This window comes from Pecten maximus, chromosome 8, assembly GCF_902652985.1.
Source record: "Pecten maximus chromosome 8, xPecMax1.1, whole genome shotgun sequence".
Taxonomy (NCBI): Eukaryota; Metazoa; Mollusca; class Bivalvia; order Pectinida; family Pectinidae; genus Pecten; species Pecten maximus.
The window spans coordinates 35,911,426-35,931,773 of record NC_047022.1 but is presented as its reverse complement, the minus strand read 5'-3'; the positions used below and the strand labels follow the sequence as shown (position 1 = coordinate 35,931,773).

The following is a 20,348-nucleotide window of genomic DNA, read 5'->3' as shown; positions in this document are numbered from 1 at the left end:
AGAAAAGGCTTTTGATAGAGTTGATCACAAATATTTGATAAAAGTACTGGAAAAATTTGGATTTGGTGAAAGTTTCATCAATTGGATTACAATTTTTTATTCCGATATTTATAGCAGTGTTAAATGCAATGGATCCTAAACAAATTTCTTTCCTATAAAAAAAACTCTGTGAGGCAGGGCTGTCCGATCTCCGCATTATTGTACATCTTGGTAGCCGAGCCCTTTGGACAGACACTTATCAAAAATAATGACATGCGGAGTACCGATCCCTATGTCAGAAAGAGTGTCTAAAATCTTCCAACACGCAGATGACACCACTCTGACACTTTCCAATAAGCAGTATATAACGGAAGTTTTTAACGTTTTAGATATGTTTAGTTAGAAAAGTTAATACATTAAAGACTGAATTATTATGTATCGGTAAAGCACATGTATCTTAAAATGATTGTAGAATGTACCAATTTAAGGTTTGAGGTTATTGTTATCCTTGGTGTACATCTTGGATCTATTAGATCATTGTGCAATGAACTAAACTGGAATTATGAGGTGATTCGATTAAAACACTTTTAAAATTATGGTCTCAAAGAAATTGACAATTCATTGTAAAGTGACTGTTATATCGTCATTGTTGTTATCGAAATGCTGGTATACGCTCGCGGTGACAAGTATACCAGAGGCTACCAAACATTAGCTTAAAAGTATGTGTGTGGGTTTGTTGTGGGGAAACAAAGCTCATCTGGTATCGTATAAAACCATTAATGGTGAGAAACGGAACGGGGTTTTGCAAATTCCGGATATAGATTTAAAGCAAAAGTATGGTGGCATATTTCTGCCATCGAGTTGCCGACTTACAACATAAAAATGTTGACATATTTCCGAGAAGATGTCAACATCATAAAGAAATATGTCGACATAAACCGAAAAATAAAATGTAAATGTATATCTTTGTTGTCTTACAGAAAGATGAACGGAAATCACTACATTGGAGCTCATGCATTTGACAACTTGATGGTTAATGATGGTGCAATTTTGAATAGGGATGACCTGAAAGCGATATATTACCATACTGGCTATACTATAAAGGAAATCATCGGATGTATGGCTTTTCGTCATGATACAACTGTTAGTGAAAGACAAGTCCATCGCATACTTAGGAGGATGAATTTGCATTGAAGAAACAACGAATCACCACTAAAAGATATACTGAGAATGATACTGCAAAGAGTTGTCAAATACCCGACAGAATATCGGCTACAGGGCAACGAGGAGACGGTTACTAACTGATCATGACATTAACGTCTCATCAGAAACGGTAAGGTTAGCTCTATCAGTACTGGATGCTGAAGGTGTACATGCTCGCAGTCGTCATGTTTTTCGGCGGCGACACTACCTCAGCAAAGGTCCAAACTTTGCTTATCCATATTGATGGTTGGGATAAATAGAAACCCTATGGCATTTCCATTCATGCAGCCATTGATGGATTTTCTAGACGAGTCGTTTGGTTGAAAGCTTGCAGCTCTAACAAAAACCCAGAATATATTACACATTTTTACATGAATTATGTTCGTGAGATAAATGGTGTGCCATATATCATTTATGCTGATAAAGGGACAGAGAACTCCATTGTGCGTGACCTCCAGTATGTACTTCGTTGGAACCACACTGACCCCTTTCATGGACTCTCTAGTTTCATACATGGCTCTCCTCTCATATCTCATAAATACACGAATCGAAAGATTCTGGAGGAATCGTCGTTGTATGTGTGGGCAAACATAGATGGATTTGTTCAAATCAATGACAGAGCATGGGATACTGGACACAACTGACGAGGTTCATCTGCAATGTATTAGATATTGGTTCTTACAGCTGGTGAATGCAGTAGGAATGCAGAAGGTCCTTTTGGATAGCCAGATGTTCTCTATTACCAACCAGAAGTATTTGCAACAAAGGATTTTAGAATGTCCCTACCAGGAAATGTTGATGGGAGTATGCAAGAGTACTGCCAAGCTCCAACAGCAAATAGTGTTCAGTGATGAATTTCAAGCTCTTGCAGATTACATCATCCAAAAAAACTCCAACCTCAAGGGACGAAGCTCTTGAACTTTTTTGCAATATGATTTTTTTTTTATAATCTGTTTTATTCAGGTTTTTTTGTCAATGCATAGTACATAAAATACAAATACTCCTTTACATGCTCACACATACATACACAGAACCCTATTTATAAAACTTGTTTGCTTTCTCCCACATATATACATGTACAGAAACACTATATGAAATCCACACAGATATATTATTTGCATATATATACCACACATCCTATGATACACATTTCCTATTTCATAACCATAATCGAACCATGTACACACATCATGTATGAGATATAAATATCTCACTTGCATGCTCGCACAATCGTATATAAACATATATCTCTTTTACATACTTGCCTTTACGCACCTCCTATGATATGCTCATAAACATGTACACATATCCAGTATGAAATATATATATATGTATCTTAGTTTTTTACTCACAAACACACATATGCAGACATTAACAAACATATGTCAGATTTTACATTCTAAAATACATGTCGTACATACATCTCAAGGTTTTCATATTTTATATGCACACAGACGCATAGCACACTAGGAAAACCTCTGCTAGGGGCATATTTATATTTCCATGTATATACCATAAGTATATACATACTACAGTATGATAAATAGAGAGAGAAAGAGAAAAAAAAACCCACACACATGTCTACTATCTATGAATCATAATAAATGAGAAGTAATGAGATATCAGTAAAGAATTAAAATAAGGAAATTAATTAAGTAGCAGAAAGTTTTTTAGAAGATAAAACAGTAAGTACATTGCATTGCATTTATAAGAGAAAAGGAATTGGAGTTGATAATTGCCAAGGAAAAATAACAAAAAACAAGAGAAAAGACAGCATAGAGAAATGGAGAAAAAAAAGAAACAGGGTAGGTTGGGGCAAGATGGAGATGGCGGAACAGTACTAAACAAACACTCACTCAAATAGATGTTCATGTATACATTGTATTTCACATTATAGAACTATATTACAAAGATAACATTTCGGCTTTTTGAAGGGCTGAGGCTGAGAAAAAAAACAAGTGATACTTAAACAAGTCCCAATAAATGAGTAAATACATAGAAGCATAAAAAAGAATAACTATATGTACAAGTTCCAATAAATGAATAAATACATAGAAGCATAAAAAAGAATAACTATATCAGATGAATTAAGCATTATAACTTAACTAGTTTGCCCATTTTCTCCATTCGTTTTCAAATCTAAGTTTAGTTTTTTCATCTTTGCCAGTGGCAATGTATTTTTGAATCATATAATCATCTTTTATTAAATTAATAAGAGCATTAATATTTAATGATTTATGCAAACATCTCATTCTATAAATATACTGCTTTATGATAATTATGATTTCATTGTCCACTCTATTACTAGGAAGGAAATTCTGATGTAGAAGGCCAAATAGAAAAGATGTTTTGTTTACTGAGAAAGAAATTAAAAGAGCTTCCAATAATGTGTCAAAACTTTCAAGTAAACTTTGCACTTCCTCACATTCCCATAATATATGAGTTATTGTTTCTGGCTCAGAGTTGCATAGTATGCATAGAGGGGAGACAACTAGTCCAATTTTAAAAAGAAGTGAGTTCTTTATATTGATGAAATTGATGGACTCCATTGATGTCATCATGCTTTATTGTCATAGATCTCGCAAAAAATCAATGCTGAAGGACTAGTGCATATTCTGAAAAGTTGTATATGACTGAGATGACAGTGTGTTAAATTCCTGTGAGATCTGGCCCCGGTTTGACAAAAATTCTTAAGTACGTTCCCATGCTCAAATTTGAGAATAGCCAATGAAAAATGACGTTATATGATCTAACGTCATTTCTGATTGGTTATTCTCAAATTTAAGCATGAGAACGTACGCAAGAATTTTTCGTGAAACCAGGGCAAGGGCCCATGTTAATGAGCCAAATGACCTACATGTATGTTGGTAAGGTATAATCAGTAGCTTAAGGGTTTAGTGTGTCGGCCATCTTAGAACAGTAAACTGAGATCACACAATATATCAAAAAAATGAATTTATCCAACAATGATATTTCATGAATTCATGAAATAATAGTGTTGGATAAATTCATTTTTATGGGAGGCGTGCCTCACATTATAGCATCAGCTATAGGATTTCATTGCGGAACCAATCTCCATAATCACGGGAGACAACTTGTAGATACCGACACAATACACAACCAATTTATCTCGATAGTAGATCTATATTTTGAATGTTGTAATTGTTTATTATAATTCTCATAAACCCCCCCCCCCCCCCCCCCCCCCAAAAAAAAATATATTTCATTTTACATCGACTTTGAATGCCACCAGAGCTTATTTATTATAACAAAAACATTATATCTACACATAGTAGGCACACAAGTACTCGGGTCAGTTAGTAGGCCAGCTAGTACGCAGGTCGAATATTTTACGCGTATCTGATTGTAAGTAAAAACCAACGACCTGCATGAATGAGAATAAATAGATAAAGATGGATTTATATTGAAGAGATAATATTTCAACCGCCACATAATGTGTTTATATTTTTATAGGGACGTTTACAATCACCTACGAGATGTGAGTCATCATGTGACGTCAAAACCTCTCGCTTTCATTATATTACCAGTTGTTTTTTTTTTTTTTTTTTTTTTGCAGTTTCTTGTGGTTAATATATGATGTAGTTAAACTATATATGCATTTATGAAAAATTTCAAGACTTCAAATAAAGTGCTATTACACGAAAAATGTATATATTTGAGACGTCTGGTGGTAGCCTGTTATCAACAATTCATCGCAGAGTTCCAAGTGCGAGAAGGGTTGGCAACCGGTATACTCGGTACAATAACTGTACCGACATTCGTTTCACAAAATACCGGTATTGGCAAGAATAAAAACATTAAAATATGACGTTAAAAAACTCGACAAAACAGTTATTTTGTTCAGTTGTTTCAATCATTTACTAAAATGATGTCGCAGCTTTACCCCTATTTTCTATGTAAACATCTATCCTAGCTTTACTTGTAGTTTCGTATCCATGTCTCATTTTTGTTGTGTGTGTTGGAAAGTCGAAATCAGAAATCAATAACTTACAAAAGATTTAATTGTCTTTTTAGATGTCATATTTCATATTTTTGTATCAAAATATGTAATTAAATCAACGATCACGTGATCCGTCTGTTCACGTCTGATCACGATCAATCGGTCAATGGGAGCGCCTTTTGATACGGGCTTCATCCGAAACTCTGTAGTGTGATGTTTGTCACTAGAGTATATATCAACTCGAATTAAAGGCAAGTTGCTTACAAGTTGTTAATCTGTTTATTCACATGTTTACCTGATTTTTTCTTTAATTACTTTGGACTAAACTTAGTTTACGATTAACGTTAGTGATTCAGAGCCTGATCAGACTGCATCATTAGAACGAAGTCATAGCCTTCCTACACTGCTCTGAGACAGACATAATGTCGTCCAGATCTACGTTATCGCAGCTAATATTTCATAAAAAAAAACATGTATCATGGGTCAGTGATAGTATGCTGAAATCCGATCGTTTATCTTATAAAGCTAACAAAACTATCGTATTTATTAGTCGTAGTTGTCATTCCGACATTCGTGATGTTTACTGCACTCTTCCCTCACAAAGAATATACAGAATTTGGAATTTTGGAATAATATTAACAGCAGTTGGTTATAGTATTAATAATAAAGACTCATACCATAGACATCTACATTCAGTTCTCATAACTAATTACAATTGGAATATTTTCAGATCTAAATGGTCCATCATTAGGGAGTACCCCAATGCAATTGGAAAGGCATTTCATGCTGTGAGGAAGGCTTTGGGTTCTGTCCCCTGGCCGAGACATACCAGAGTCTTTAAAAATGGTAGTTGCTACTCCTGCTTAGTATGCTTCAGTGAGGTAGCACTATAAATCGGCAAAAGTTCCAGCCTATCACAAGGAGACTTAACACGAACATACCGCAGCCTCCCAAAACACACATACGCACTCACCACACACATTCATGTCGCACGCACGGGAGGCCGTCCTTAAATGACCTTAGCTGTTAATAGGACGTTAAACTAAATAAACCAAACCAAACCAAATCATGACAATTTTTACAACTGATGATTTAACCAGCTTGTCTTAATCTTCAGCTATACATGTAACCTTTTCAAATTATTTTATGTAATATACACAAAGCTGTGAAACTTTTGTGTTTTATTGATAAATAGCCCGAGTTTTCTCTGGCCCTGTCACCATGTCTGGTGTAGGGCCGGAGCGTGCTACTATATGAAAACGAGGAATTATATCCGACACCGTTTAGTGTCGCTAAGAATTTGGTGCAAATACAATAAAATCAGATGTGACATAACACCTACCTTACATATATGGATAAATCATATATTTATTTACCCAAGAACACCCATTTAGTCCCATCTAGGTGTTTTATTTTGTCCGTATCAATTTATAAATATTGAAATTTTGAATTTAATATAATTTAAACTATGCAAGAAGAAAAACACAATAAAGCATATGTGGTCTTTTCGGTCCATTGCGTTCCGATTCCGGTGATGACAGGGCCAGAGTAAAATTGGGCTAATTAATAAAATGAAATATAATTTTAGATAATCAAAATGTATACCAATTGCATACCTTATACTACTTTTTGAAGTATATATATATATCATTAATATCTTCAATAAATATTAATATTGCTGTGAAATTGTTTATATTGTAACCCTGGTATTAATACTAGCCGCAATATACCGCTCAGCTAGAGAGATCTTCTCTTTAGCTAAATTGGTTGAGTGTAAGACTAGTAAGCTAGAGGCACCGGCTTCGATCCCTAGCGGAGGCAGTGATTTAAATTTAATTAAGCATGTGCTCTGTTTACAATATTTATCACAGGGGGCAGGGGAGGACCAACGTCACAAAAAAAAATGATTGTTAGATAAATAATCTGATGATGGTGGGCTAATAAATGGACAAAAATGTTTTAGTCAACTCTCGAAAACGTTTGAGAACATTTTAATTTATGTCGGAAGCTAACTCCTGTAACGTATGCAGACATTCAGCGTACAATGTGTCTGTCAAAGGTATTGTTCAAAACCGTAAAACTTCTTACATTGTAAAGATGAAACATATATACATATATGCACACACACATTTATGCTGACAATGTTATTATAATACAGTATGTACAGGATTAAAAAATATGATCCTTTGACAGGCGGCTCATAATACAAAAAAAAACACAATCTAAATCTTCATAATAATAATTGTTTAGCTCTATTTTTTCGTTGAAAGAACATTGTTTGTGTTTGGTATTTCCATTGTTCATTTAATTCATACTCAAAAGTTGTAACTATGACTGGGTGCTGTCATGTATTCAACAATGGACATATCAACAATTATATGTGTTCTTGTTATTTCTGTTTCAAATTGAATAACATGTATACTTAAGTGCACAGATTAATTCTTAAATGTAAAAATACATTGTAAATGTTTAATAAAAATTTAACCTGTCATGTTAAACAATATTAATAGAACCATGTGAATAACAATACTATCCTAATACACAACAGTATAATTGACAGTTGTTTGTAGATCAGTATAATAATTAGTCTTTGATAATGCAATTCAATAGAACTGGTCTCTTTGAACTGGACAAGTGGAAGTTTGAAACTTAATTGGACAGTTAAGACCGCCATCAGGATGGTTAAAAGCATTATGTTTATCAGGACGGTTTAAACACTCAAGTATGAATGTTAACTACTAAAACAGAAATTTGCTTGAAACACTTAAGTAGAAATATTTAACTATTTAAGTGGAAGCTTGTTTAAACAATAAGTAGAAATGTTAAACAACCTAACTAAAAATGTTGACTTTAAACACTTAAGTGGATATGTTTAAATACTTTGTAGAAGTTTGTTTGAAACTTCAATATGGTTAAAACCATTGTGTACATCAAGACAATTAAACCATTACACTGTGTGTCCATCAGGATTGAAAACCAATCATCTAATTGGCTTTAAACTCTTAAGAAACGTGTAACTACTCAAAACCTCACTCTTGAATGTATCTATCAACAATCATGATAATATCAGTTTAATCATTCTTCTTGCTTTATTTCAAATATCACCTTTTCATCTGATTAACGCCTCCCTCAGTACTTTCAGTACTTTGATTCAATATACTGGGTGATCTCGGTTCACTTTTCCAAGATGGCCGACACATAAAACCCTTAACATTTTTACAATGACCAACTTTGAAGGTTATATTATGTAGAAGAGTTTTTTTGTAAGAACATGATATATACTTGTAACGGGTAAACCTAAGAAAAGTTATCATATTGGGCAGTGTGGGTGGGTAAATCTGTTATGGGCAAGTTCATTGAAACCACACATTAGGGATAGGCTCTATTCACACATCCGCAGAGAATGTGGCCACATTCCATGAGTGAGTCGGAGTATCTATCCGTGCATATAGGACAGGATGGAATCTTTAGTAACACCACAGTCTGCAAAATAAAATATCAACAATGACTATTAGCATGCTTTACTATTGTTTGTTTATTTTAAATTTATAACTGTTCTTACAAGGAAACCGTGATAAAATAAAGTTTCTCCAGTCACTACCAAATCGACATACACGTACATCAAATGTTTTGAAGGCGAAAAAAATGGATCAAGGTAAAACATGTAATGTCCACATTTTAAATTCTAAAGTTACCGCCCTGCTAAATTACACCAAATTTCGATGAAAATATAATTAAGCAAAATAACTTGTATGTTTATGAATTCAACTGGTCTTAATTACTCTTGAGTTTGCCATGCATGCATCATGTACAATGTATATCAGTTTTTGTAGAGCTCTCCAATTTCTTACGGCACGTAAATAATTCAAAATGAAGCTTTTTATTCTGTTACGTCAATTACAGAAAATATTCCGAGTGTAGTAATAGGTCAAAGTAATACATTTGCTATCATTACAAAATATAAAATAACAATTTCAATTCGTTCAACTAGCATAAATGCCAATAGTTCACAACAAGGAAACTTTAAGTGTAACATGAAACACCCTATTTTATTGGGACAATTACCAAAGGTGAGCTTGCTAGCAAATACAAATGTGTAATGAGAAATACATTTACCACTGGAGAACTACTGTCAGGAGTCCCATAGGAATGATTATCATCATTAACATCACCAACTGTAAGGTCCAATTGAGGTCTTGGAGATGCAGGGCCCTTAAGTTGAGGTTCTACATCTGGAGCTCCATGAGAATGATCATCTTCACTTACGTCACCAACAGTAATGTCCATTACTGATGCATCCATTTGAAATGCTTCTGGTACACCCGGAGGTCTTTGAGATGCAGGGCTCTGAAGTTGAGGTTCTATTGATTCATCACTCTCAGAGTCAATACTCTCTAGGACAGGTACCTCTGGTGTTGGTGGACTTGGTACATTCAGAAAATTATCTATAGTGAGATCTGGGAGCTCCCAGTCATCAACATCCTCCTAAAGAAAACACAAAAAAGACTTAGATATCCAACATATTATGTCATCCCGTATCTTATGTTGTACAACTATTATTTATGGTTGCTTTACATCCTATCGACAGCCATGGTCATTTGAGGACGTCCCAAATTTAAATGGTGGAGCACCCAGAGAAAACCACCGACCTGCAGTTAGTACCTGGTGTATGCCCCAGGTTAGCCACAAACTCAGACTCAGACCCAGAGGTGGAGAGCTAACCACTCAGTCACCATGGCCCATGTTATATACAATGGAAGATAGATTTCAGTATTTAGTTACCTGTACATGTATTAACATGACTGTTTATTCTGATCTAATTCTAAAGAATGGTTCAGCATGCTAAGCTTTCCTCAGAATCATTTGATGTGTTTTCTTTAGAAAGAGATAGATCTTTGAATCCTAAACAACAGGCCCAGATGGTCTGTTTTGCCCACCAGGCTTAAGGGTTAATGAACTTGCGACTGATAAGTAAAAGAATTCAGAATTAAATCCATGAAGCCTAGACATTCTTGCCCTGGATGGATCGCCGCCACAGAATCAATCACCTCTTTTCATCCAAGCATGCTTCAGACCAAATCTGGACTTATTCCAGGTATATAACTGGAGAATGATTTTACAGAAATTGCTAGATTTCCTCGTTTGTGCCCCGCCCCTCTGTCAGCCATGACTTAGTAGCACTTATTAGAAAAGTAAAGACAGATAGGCAGACGTCTGATGCTACAGCATTCTTATAAGCAAGTTCATCTAAGGTATTTGCATAATTGACATTAGTTTGTATACAGAATATATGTGTCAAAGAATAAAGAATCAGTATGAAACAAAATATTCATGCCACTCCCTACCATTTATAGCTCATGACTTGTGGCTGGGCTTACAAACATTCAAACAAATGAATTCTTATGCATCTATAGCTATCTTTATGACAAAAAGCTGATTATTACTAAAAGGATTTACCAATTCATAATATTAGATATTCAAATATGCTATGGAATGACTAAAAACCTGGTATCGATGATGATTTATGTATTAATATGATTACAATTTTAAGGGATATCTTCTTGCTACTGTTGTGCCACTCCGATCATTGGGTGTTCCAACAACAATTATGGAATATTCAAACTGGACTCTATTCAAGAAAATAAATATGTAGATAAAGCTTATGAGTCGGCAAACGGTGTCGTGTATGTGCTCTTTTACTTTCAATTTTCGTGGAATTTGGAAGTGTGTCAAGTTTGATGCATGGTTACCACTTGTAAGTCTCACAATGGTATTATTATCCAAAATCAATCGCTTTTACCAGCCACGACTATAAGTATTTGAATTCGAGACAGAACGAAGTAACAGAACATTTGGAGATTTCATTTTAGTAAAAAAAAATTCAAGATCTAGATTTTGTTCGATGAATTGAAATTACATTATAAAAACATGTTTCCTATAAATGGCCCAGACATTGATTGTGATATGACATTTAATTTATGTTTAGTTGTTACAAGCACATTATTTAACCCGCACTAGTACTGATCACTTAAACTGAAACATCGTAATGGTAGTCTCACCTGCAATCCATTCCCTTCGGCTTTGACATGAGATACACTCTTGGTTTTGTTGTAAGACAGTTTTCTTTCAGGTAATTCTCAACAGAAAACTGGCTTGATGATAAGATTCTGTTTAAAATCGCCATGTGGTCATGACATCCAAGGTAGGATGGAATAACGTAACTCAGCAATGACAATCTATTTGATTAATGACGAAATTATACATGTATGAAACAGCAAAATGGCATAAAAAGAACAACAAAAAACCTATACCAATATAAACATATGTTGTGTTAATGAGTGTGCTCGGGATATCCAAGTGTCTTGATTTTGCTTGCTTTTTGTGTGTTTGCGTGTGCATGTTTTTCCCCAATTTTCTTTCACATGGTATATCTTATCAACATACATCTGTGCATGTATCAGTTATGCTTGATTTCATGTTGCCATAGCAAAAATGTAGTGGACAATGTTCAAGATATTCGATTTGATTAGGTTTATCCATAACGGTATATTTAAGTTGCCTAGACATATATTTTACAACAATATTAAGTATCTCGTTGTATTCTGTATGTGTTGTATTTGGTTTATTATCTTAAGTACATATGGAATGGAAGTGAAAGTAAATTTGTAAAAAAAATTAAGCCAATGTGTCAGATGAGTTAAAATATAACTTGAACATTGCATTCAATGTCTTCAAACATTAAGATTATGCTGGAAGCCATGGAGTATGTTGCTCAATTCTTTTGCTGAATCAGTAAAACATACTTTAAATGAAATCGTCTTTACATCTGAATGTTTTTACTTCCACTCGATAATATATTTTGTAAGTATTCCCTAGGGAATATATCAATCTCTGTGTACATCGAGGACGGTGTGATATTTCGTCCTTGCATAGAGTACAGCTCATAATCTGTTCCGCACAAAGGCAGCTAGCATACTTAAACCACTATCCCCTGAAATAATGAGTATATGAGTATATCTCTTCTCGCCAATATTTAGAAATCCAGCAGATGCTTCAGAAAACCTTCGTGTTGGTCGTTTTTAGTTTTTGGACTTCTGTAAACGTACTTATTTTAGCGCAATCAAATTTTAGCGCATTTGCAGATTTTAGCCAGTTAGCGCAATGATGAATTAGCGCATCCACAGAACTTTCTATAGAAATGGAACGTACAAAAAGTAATTAGCGCAATCATAATTTAGCGCAAGGCTTCCAGCGCGAAAAGCGCTAAAATAAAATTACCGCTAAAATATGTACGTTTACAGTATGTGTATAACATTACCCGAAGTTTCTATTATGTTGTGTGAGTAACGTTTCTTAGTCTTCCCTTTCACACTGTCCGTATCAGAAGCAACATGCAAGTCGAAATATTTCCATAGAACATCCAGTGACAGTTTTGATCGACCACTGCCGTCATTTGTCATATTTGGGGTATGCGTGTGACGTACACGGGCTATCCTTTTATCATCCGAGGACAACACTTGTGTTATTGACAAGCAATATCGGGCGTGGTAGTCAGGTTTACCAGATATTCCGAAATATCTAAATCAATATTCAAATGTTTAGCGAAGTTAGAAACTTCACAGACAGAGTTTGACTACCTCCTCCTTTTGTTTTGCGTTAAACAGGTTGAATACATTAGTCTCCGTTTTGTTCCGAGAGATGCGATGGAAGTCTCCTTCTTGATTCACTAAGGTACACCAAAAGTCCTTCGGGCTAAAATGTATTCCAAGATATTGAGCGATTCTTAATAGTTGTGATGGAACGTTTTCTTTCAAATGTTCGTAAACGACAATGAGATTGTTCCCTTTAAAACGCTTCATCCAGGATATGTATACGGCTTTCCACGCAGGAAAGTTGTGTTTTTACGTGTGAAGTCCATTCTGAAATGTAATATACATAATTATACCACGACATATCACTAATTCAAAAATGTTAATGATGTTGTTTAATTTAGAATATGAATAAAAAAAAAGGAGCTCTAAATAAGGGAACCAAACTAAGTGCCTAAAAGGAAGTGTTAAACAATTTATCGTTTTGTATGTTGTATTAATAAAGATGATTTTTTCTTTCTTATGTATATAATAACAATTCAGAGGTTGATAATTGAATGGACACAGACATGCTTCATGTAGTGCGCTACATTAAGAATACGTTGAATAGCTACGGTAATAAATAGTGTCGATAATTCGAGCTTTGTTAGCCTTTCTTCAGAAACAATCCGGGTATTTTTTCTCTGGATGTCTTGTACCTCCATTAGAGATAGCTACAATATCACACAATTGTCTTGTCCAATATCCGATATATATACTCCTTAATTGTCAATTGAATGCGTCCTCGAAATACCAAATAAGTCATGTATCCATCACAAAGAGTTGCTCCCCCTTATCCTGATTAACGGTTCTACGTTCATTTCTTAACAATAAAAGTCACTTTAATGATCGGTTATATATGTTGTCTAAACTAATTGACTATTCATTTCAGCAAATAAAATGCATCAAAATTAATAATACCATGTCGAAATGAGCCAGGCTTCAACTATTATATAGTAAGTTCATCCGACAGTAATCAGCAACGTAAAAATGAATTAAAAGCACGATCATCGAGGCGGATATACCCCGTGTATCCATTAATGAAACGGCATAAAATAGAATGGTAGCATATAAAAAAAAAAGAAAAAAAAAAACACGGAAAATCCACTTCACTTTCAGTAGAGGGAAATTAGTTTTTGTTCCTCACAGAAATTTGATTGAGACTTTCAGGAACAATAAGACAAGGTGTTCCGGACGGGAAATATAGTAAGATTCAGAAACAATTCATCAAACTAAACTCAAGGAACATGTAGGTATCAAGGTATGATCGGCATCCGTTCTTTAAGAAGTTCTTTTAGAAGTTATATCTCAACGACGATACAAAAATCTGGAAGTGATGTCTACTAAATGACGAATGTCGTCGATGAAGCAGAAAATTATTGGCCTTCTGACACACCACTCTGGCTTTGTCATGTGTATACATATCAATATATTTCATATACTGTATACCTGGTAATTTTCGCCCCAGGTTGTTTTCGCCCTTGATCAACACAAAACATATTCGCCCCGTTTTAAATTCTAAATGATTTTCAAGAAATATCATTTCCCTTGTTTATAAAATCGAAACATACACTCGGGACTTATCGAGTTCCCCAATCGTCTTACCGGAATGAGATGTGAAATGTATTCAGGTGTGAAAAAACCGTTTACCTGTGCTCAGATTTTCCTTTAGTCGTTACTGATTCAAGTAGTATCGGGAGTGCATGGATGATTTTTAGCAATAACGATCAATCGTAAGTACATCGCGCCGTGACCACAGGTACTTGGGGTAAGAAATTACATTTGTATATATATACTATATAGCCTCGTATTACTATATAAAATAGAGAAGGTGTCTAGCTTCTAGATTAATGACTGACCAGACTTTCCTCTTGTTCACAGTTTATAAATCCTATAATTCAGCTTGAAATTTCGCCTTCATCTTAAACTCGCCCTATCTTCAATGGGCGGAAATTGCGAAATTTAAACGAGGGCGAAAATTACCAGGTATACAGAAATAGTGTACGGATGATTTAGCTAGAGTTTTATTTACATTGAACATTTGCAGGATAATGTACTTTTCGTTGAAAGACCGACAGGATATTTAACGTTATTTTAAACATCTGCTCGAAATTTCATGGACAATTAGAGTAATTGCGTTTTATTGTTTAACGTCCTATCAACATCGAAAGTCATTTAAGGTAAGCCTCCCCTTTGTGTGTGGTTAGTTATCAGCAAGACAGATTAAAAACGTAAATTTCTTATTAGCCCCCTACCGCTGTTTCCATCCCTCCTGCCGTCCTTCCGTACATTATCTTTATGGCCTACACTTTTCCACATTGGCACTTCATACCTGTTGTATGAGGTGGTGTGTCGCGTGTTTTGTGACCTTTTTCGCACATAAAATAAAAATGCTACATGTATTGCCTACATCAAAGAAATATGTTGCCTGGGCTCTAACGCATACAGTTCTTAACACGCCCATGCATAGAAAATGAGAATTTAAAAAAAAATGATACCAGTGGTATGTGTACTGTGTAATAGGGAAGGCCGGAAACTCCGTCACGAGCGAAACGGCACCCCATCTCACTTCAATCGACTAAAAAACACATTTATTCAAACTGACACGGTGCAAACTATATGCCACCGTCATCTAGAAACATTCATCTTTAACCTACCGTGTCACTCAATACGAATTGCTACATCCAAAACACAATAATCCGTGAAAACATCGCCGAATTCCCCGCTCAGAACGCCATTTTTCAAACTGCTCCCTCAGCCTGTCCAGATTCTTCATTTACATACGGTGTTGAAAGGTCATGTGTTTATATAATCGTCTGTCGTCAGGTGCACTTTTTGGGGTCATCTCCGCATGCATTTTGTCCGGAAAACGCTTCGGCTCGTTGAAGAGTTTCGTCTAATTTACGATTATTTGAAGAGTTTCGTCGTATGAACGATGATTTATAATCATAAGTTATTTATTATTTTGAACGTGAGAGTATCGTGCACCGTATATGACAGTACACAGGAAAAGCAAACGAAGTCAAGAATGCCTATTCTGCAATCACATTCACGTAGTAGGCCTAGACATTTTATACTTGAAAATAAAAAAAAAAAAAAAAAAAGATAAAAGGGAAATGGATTAGCATACTTTTGTCACAAAGGTAGAACAAACTGCTTATTTATTGATTAACCTTTGTCAGTTTACTGAAATCAGGACGAACAAAAAGAGAAAAGTGAATCACGAATAAGACTGTAATCAGCAAATTTTACAAACATCATGTCGTCAAATACGAAGATCGTACTTCAGACCTGCCAAACGATTTGTACGTTGTGATCGATGATCAATCATCAATTTATTTTTATTTCCCACAATCACAATGTTAGATTTAATGTTTCCCAGAAATTCTTCGAGTTCAATAAAAATTTTATGAGTACATACAATACTTTTACTTTGACAATTTTAGGGGGGGGGGGGGGGGGGGGGGGGGGGGGCACACATTTCCCCCTCCCCTCCCACCTTTAAATCCGCCAGTGACAATTCGTAACACTGACTATCTATGTAATTCCACTTTACATCGCACATATACTATTTAAGTTATTGATGAATTACCTGATTAATTGAGTGTGTAAGCATCCAACGCTACTCTAGTAATAATTAAGCTGGCTGAAGGGCTAACAGAATAAAGAAACTGAATTGAACTCAGAAAGAAAAGAGAATAGTTTAGGGGTAGTAGTAGTTATTTTGTGTCAACGCCAGAATTTTATAGTATTTAGGGCTAACGCCAGAAAACCCAGAACAACCTCTTATTCTTACCGATATTGTGTGTGGTCTATATATTTTTAACTAGTCATGTAGTGGTCCATTTTTTTTAAATTGAAGATAGGCATAACCCTAAATAGATGGCAAGTTCAATAACAAAAACAAAATATCAAACAACTATCAGCTACTAACCCATCCAAATTTTAACAACTTCGAAAAATTTCAACTGACACTGCAAGTTCATGCAGAGACTTGTATATCAGGTATATACGTCTCTGGTTCATGGTATACGTATAATGCCCCGGCCCTGTCTTGAACAAGTTATTGAGCACCGTTACATGCAATCTTTCGATTACTACCGACTGGTGCAGTTGACGAAAAGGAAAGGACGATGTCATCACTGGCATTAACACATGCTATCTAATTAGTCCGTGATCTCGCAAACAACGTCCTGTACATGCACATGTAAAATAAAGTCGAGATGACCCCAAAAAATGCACCTGGTGAGAGTCGATTATATAATCGTATGACCTTTCAACCCCGTATGTAAATGAAGAATCTGGACTGGCTGAGGGAGCAGTTTGAAAAATGTTTTTTTGTTGGAGGAATTCGGCTATGTTTTCACGGATTATTGTGTTATGGATGTAACAATTCGTATTGGGTGACACGGTAGGTTAAAGATGAATGTTTCTAGATGACGGTAGTATATAGTATGCGCCGTGTCAGTTTGAATAAATGTGTGTTTTAGTCAATTGAAGTGAGATGGTGTGCCGTTTCACTCATGGCGGAGTTGCCAACCTTGTACTTTACATAGTACACATACCACTGTCATAGAAAAAAAATCTATGCAAGCGCCTGTGGTTCTTAACACTGACACTTCTTGCTGAGGGCATGTTGAGTGCCAAAAGTAGGTAGCTCTATAGAACATCAACGAAACCGACACGCTTTATAGCTACACAATGTACTTTAATTGAGCCCATGTACACGGAAATAAGCATCCATAGTCTTTCTACCATGAATGCTTGTAATATTTCAGATATTAAGTTTCTATTCAGTATGACCCTGTTATGCAAATTTACGGTGTAATATTATTTTTAATACAATTGATTGGATTCGGGTATCAAATCTTTCTAATTCAGAAAGCAGTAACAACATAATACGCTTGAAGTGAAAAATACCACATGGAATTAACTTACTAAGTTATACTATCAGTTCAAATAAGTACGGTTGATTTTACATCGTAAAATTGGCGATATCATTGAACAAATTAGTCACATTGTCTCTTTGAATATTACGTTTTTTCATCTGAATCTTGTTATAAAATTGGTAATAATACTAAAATTAATACCAACAACTGCTCTCAGATAATTGATAGATGTCACCAGATCCAATTTCACAGTTAAGGTACACTACTTATCTGTAAATATCGATTGGTTTTATCTACCATCTATTTACTTTTGGCATATGACTGTAATTCCCTGAAAGGGGATTTATTTTAATTATTCTGATATAAAATTTGATTCAAATTATAATACCAAACATATCAAATATGCCATATTTATGTTAGATAATTAAAACAATGAAGTTCAACCGCGGCGTCATGTAATCATGGGGATGAAACTTCATACCATTACTTTTTTGAATGCTGCTTATATGAACAGCAAAGGCAAGAGTTGAAACAAAATATTAATAACCAGCATCATCTAACCACTATAATATTAACACATGGAAATTACTTGTTGTCTGATGAAATTAATATTAACATTCTGAATGCCGTTCAAAAATACATTAAAGATAGTAAGAGATTTGATTAAACTCAAAATTAACCATACTTATTCAAATGTTATTTTCTAGACCCAGACTCGCTCAATTAGTTTTTGATTATTATTTTACCTGTATTTACATATATTCTATATTGTTCATATTCTTGATATAAGAATGTGGTGAACCTGCGACCTGCTTCAAAAGTCAGCTGATCCCTGAATATCTCTGATTGATTTACTTAATTCAAAACTAGTATATTCAACTAGAATCTTTTTATTCCAGAGTATAATTACAGTTTGTTATATCTAACATATGAAAGCTTTGCTTGGATGCAGGGGCACTCGGTCTGAATCTAGCACACTAAGATGGATGGCTACAGAAGGAGGAGTAAGACATTTTATGCCTGAACATCTATAGTGCTGCTGGATTTAAGGCTGGGTGCCAATCCTGTATCTAAACAATAGCTATTAACTGAGAACAAAATCTTTTTATAACTCTGTAACATGATCATAATTTGACAAAGGATATACTAGAACCTTATTACCTCCCTTTTCCACTAATTGTTAATTCTTTTTATAATTACCTCCCTTTGACCATATATAAAAATCAATATATTCATAAAAAAAAATTTCATCTCCATAGATATTTCATCTCCATTGACTTAATTTATATACATATTTCTTATTCTTCTTCACTTTCAATTGTTTTAGTTTAATTCTACTATTGTTCTGTTTGTATTGGGGAAGACTTATAAAGGCCAAGCCTGCTGTCTAACCCATTTGTGTAAATGTTATACAATAAAATATGTTGAAATGAAGTTCAACCGCGTCATGCGGCCAAGTCATCACTATACTAAGACACGTGTACATTGTAGTAACACTTAAGTGACAAATGCCATGACACGATTATCTATGTAGAGTAATAGAAGAGAGGCACGTCAAACATAGAAATATTTCAAAATATTTTAAATTTAGCACGGAAATTATTTTTAAATCATCACGTGACTGTTTTGAAATCGAGACATTTTCATCCGTAAACACGGTCATGTCGTCCGTGATGTGTAACGTTGTCATGGTCGGTCATTTGTCTGAGACATGGTTATATCAACCCGAGTAATTAGTAAAATTATAGTATATCATCTAATTTAATGTTAATTGATCATTAAACTTTCTTCATTTCATGATAATTACGTTCGCTTCTACGTTACTGTACATACATGTATCAATCGCAAAGCTGGTCGGTCATTTTGTAGCTATAGGCCCCAAAACAGCACACGTTTCATTTGTGACAAAATAGATAGACTTGCTAGAAATGTTAGTGTTGAGTCTCCGCGTGGTTATTATTTGAATCAGACACTATCAATACTTAACTGTAATGAATGGTCCGTTTAATATATTGAAAATACGAAAGGGCTACTGTAGAAATAGGTCTATATATGTTGGTAAAATTAGGTCAGAACATCAATATGTCTGCTTTTAAATGGCCAAGTCGTATTTAATTACTACCAAACTTATTTGATACCTGAAAAAGTAACTATCGCTAATTGAGGCACCTGGTTGACTAGAATGCTTATCACGTCACTCGGCACGACCGGACGGCCGATCCTTTTAACTTGACCGTGAGTGACGCCTCGCGTGGCCTGGCAACCTAGCTTGAGGGGGCAGGTTTACAGGTAATAGTTTGATTAGAAATAATCAAGAGGTGTTCAGTCTCAATGAAATAATCAAAATACTTAATTAACACTGCATTCGACAGTACACGGATGATTTCTTAATTTACCATACAGTACGAGTACTGATAACGCATGCTATTTATACATTTTCGGGGCCTAAAGTTGCAATCGGGTGTCTCGTACGTGGTGTATTTTCAATGTAAAAAACTGACTCAACGCTAATACATCTGATATACATTTTTTTTCTGTCACACAGACGTAATGCAATGATCACACTTACAACCGATTAACCTAAGCGTGTCTGTTGATCAAAGTTTGGTATGGTTACTGGACCGATCGTCGCGAGATTTCAATGGAGTTTGCCGAAAATAATCTTACTTTATGTGCATGGTCAATGAC

At 34.9% G+C, this 20,348-nt stretch overlaps 1 pseudogene; it reads left to right on the top strand.

The window, feature by feature from the left end:
* The first annotated feature begins 247 nt into the window (after nt 1–247).
* Nucleotides 248–2,100, top strand: LOC117332297 (annotated as a pseudogene).
* Nucleotides 2,101–20,348: the final 18,248 nt, after the last annotated feature.